General features: G+C 48.8%; 1 long non-coding RNA gene across 1 annotated transcript; it reads right to left on the minus strand.

Moving 5' to 3' along the window:
- Positions 1–210: 210 nt before the first annotated feature.
- On the minus strand, positions 211–2,521 carry LOC143273935 (uncharacterized). Its single transcript, XR_013052272.1, has 2 exons — positions 2,269–2,521; positions 211–1,342 (listed from the first exon to the last, which is right to left on the minus strand). It is a non-coding gene; the product is annotated as an uncharacterized LOC143273935 (long non-coding RNA).
- Between the last annotated feature and the right edge of the window lie 784 nt (positions 2,522–3,305).

Below are 3,305 nucleotides of genomic sequence, written 5' to 3' on the forward strand. Positions count from 1 at the left end.
TCTCTGGTCACAAGCTGCTAAGGAGCATCTCTTCATCTTAAGGCTAAACCCAATTGGGAAGATTTCAGTAGAGTAAATAGGTGATTGAAATAGATAGGGCCTGTTTGTAAAGAAACATGAAATGTGCGTATGAATGACTACATGAAGCCATGACTATGGTTTATAAATATTGGGGAGGACCAAATTCAAGTATCTAGCAGAACCTAGATGTTTTATTCTGGAATCAGACAGCACACATGTGGGTGACGAATTGGTATAAGCAAGGAATTGGGGCCAGATATCAAAGACAACATTCTCATAATCTAAAAAGTTATGGAATTCTTTTACATAGTGAAGTCCACCAAAAGATATGTCCTCTCCATGGGAGAGCAACCAGCTGAGTTCTCTCTCTTCTCCTATCCGTCCGTCTGTCTGTCTGTCTGTCCCCCTTCCCCCTCCCTCCCTCTCTCCCACTCTTCCTTTCTTCAGTTGTTTTTACACCTAAAGCTTTGGCATCCTAAGTGCTAGGAATCAAAACGTTCCTTTTGAAGAAAGATTTTGTATTTTTATTATCAATTGTGTGTGCAGTCGCTCATGTGTGTGTGTGTGGGGGGGGGGTTGCCTATGGTGACCAGAAGAGGATATTGGATCTCGGGGAGCTGGAACTACAGGTAGCTGTCAGCCTCCTGACATGGGCGCTGGGAACCGAAGTCAAGTGTTCTTCAACACTGAGGCATTTCTTCACTTCCCCATAAGATTCTTTTTTTTCCGTGTGTGTGTGTGTGTGTGTGTGTGTGTGTGTGTGTGTGTGTGTGTGTGTCGGTCAAAGGGGAGTCAGCTCCCCTGGAGCTGGAGTTTCAGGCGACTGTGAGCTACCTCATGGGGGTGTTGGGAATCGAACTCTGTTCCTTTGCGGTAACAGGACGCTCCCCTACCCACTGAGCCACCCCTCCAGCCTGCAAAAAATGTGCTCTCAGTAAGCAACCCTGGGGCTTGTGAAAAGCACTCAGGGCGAGAAGTGAGCACTGGAGACAGGAGTGCTTGAAACGGCCCCAGGCAGCGTTGGCGTCCCGGTGGACCTTGTGCCGGGTGTGGCACATGCTCTAAAGAAGCTGGTGTCCCTTCAAAACGGTGGCCTGCCAGGCCCTGTCTCTCTGGCCCGCCCTGGCTGCTCAAGTCGAGGCAGTATTCCCATCTTGAAGACGAGGAAAGGCGGGCTCCAGGAGTGCAGGTTCCCCGGAAGTAGAAGCCTCAAACGCGATCTCTCGCCCACGTGACCTAACTCCTCAAGCGGGTTCTGGTACAATGATCTGTAATTCTCTTGGTGTTGGTTTTTGTTGTTTTGTTTGGGATTTTCTTCCTCCTGTATGTAAAGAGTGCCAAGGTGAGCTGAAAAAGACAGGTTCAAACCAGTACAGGTATGCTATCAGGAAGCTCTGTGAGAAGTCCCTGAATTTTCTCATTTCAGACCCCACCATTATCTCCAAAAGCCACAGGGTTTCCAATGCTTCTAAGGTATGCTCACGGGGAGTCGGTGGAAGGAGAGGCTATTTGGGAGACCTTTCAAGCTGATCAGGGCTACTGACCAGGGTAGCATAATGGCAACTTATAATGGCAACATGCCCCTCCCTTCACAACCCTTCTTCCTTCCTCTTCCTCACTATCCTTAACTGTTTCCTCCCTCCCAACGGCACCCCCATCATCTCTGACATCACACCGTCATCACAGCCGTTATTAACACTCCATCACTCCCGTCACCATGACCGTGTTCACCCTCCCACCAGTTACCATCCCGTGTATAGAGAACATTTTCATGTGATGTATTACATTTTGTTTATGAACGTTACACACGCCTGCCTCCACCCCAAAGAATACTCTGTGCTAGACTGCTTTCTGGTAACGAGAAGTAGGTATCAGACTAGGCAACATAAAAACAAAACCAGCTTGACATGGAGGTGTACTCCTGCTACCTCTCAGCACTTGGGAGGCTGAGACAGGAGGATTGCAAATTCCAGGCCAACCTGAGCTATGCAATAAGACCCTGTCTCAAACAAAACAAAACAAAAACAAAAACAAAACAAAAAAACCCAGCTTTGTGTTTCATACTTAAGGCTCCAGAGTTCCTGTAAAACGAAGGAGGTTCAGCTTTCTTCACAGGATAAGAAAAAGAAGGTTCTGGTAGACCCAGGCTTCATAGTACATACGTGCTCATTTTTGGGTTTGGCCTGAGATCATGGCTAATGGGGTACTCTAGACCATGCCCTCCGCACAAAAACCAGAGAAACTCACCCCTTTAGAGACCTGAGGCTTGAGACTCCAATGATCAGCAAGGGAGAGGCTTGGTAGTGAGACAGGGGACTTGTTTTTTGGAAGGTACAAAACTGCTCAAGCAACTGTCCTCACTCCCTAATTACAGCCTTGCCGTGGAGGTCTGGAAGGGCTCTAGAGGCCTCCTCCCGGCTTATAACCAGCTCGGCTTAGGTAAGAGCCCTGTGTAAACAAGCCTCTGGGGGCGGCCGACCTGTAAACAGCTCTGCAGCTGACAGACACAAGCTGGGAATAAAACATGCGCCTGCAGATCCCGGAGTCCGGAGCCAGCCCCGCCTGGCCTGGGGCCAGGGGACAGGATCCCAGAAAGTTTGCCAGTTCACCCGGGACCTGAGAACAAGTGATGTGAAAGGAGAGAGGCCGGTGGGAAGAATGGATGTGGGACCAGCCAAAGTGACTTCCTCTGTGTAAGGACGGGGATGGCTCCACCGGAGGAGCGTGTCACTTACAGAGCAGAGGGGGTGAGATGGACTAAAGAGGCAGGACACCCCCAGTGTGCAGTGGGGCCACAGGAGCAGCCCAGGCTCCCTAAGGAGCTGGCATTGTCAAAGGCAGGGGATACACACGCCCCTTTGTGTTCTCCACAATTACAGCTGGCAGTGAATTTGAGACCTCTGCCCGGCACCATAACACTGGTTAAGACAGCACATATTATGTTTTATGTACTTTATCACAAACAAACGCTGGGAGTGGTTAAAGGTTCTAGGTAGGATGACTCCAGTAATAGGGTGTCATTTAAAGGGATTTATTTATTTTTATTTTATGAGTATGAGGAGGACTTGCCTTTAAGGATGTATGTGTACCACGTTCATGAGTGGTGACCATGGAAGTCAGAAGAGAGCATGAGATCCCCTGGAACTGGAGTTATAGACAAGTTGCGAGCTCCCATGTGGACGTTGAGCCTGGGTCCTCTGAAAGAGGACCCCTTAACTGCTGAACCATTTCTCCAGCCTCTAAGTACTTTCTTATCTATTAAAAAATATTGGAAATCAAGTCTC

The sequence above is a fragment of the Peromyscus maniculatus genome, chromosome 6, assembly GCF_049852395.1.
Source record: "Peromyscus maniculatus bairdii isolate BWxNUB_F1_BW_parent chromosome 6, HU_Pman_BW_mat_3.1, whole genome shotgun sequence".
Classification (NCBI taxonomy): domain Eukaryota; kingdom Metazoa; phylum Chordata; class Mammalia; order Rodentia; family Cricetidae; genus Peromyscus; species Peromyscus maniculatus.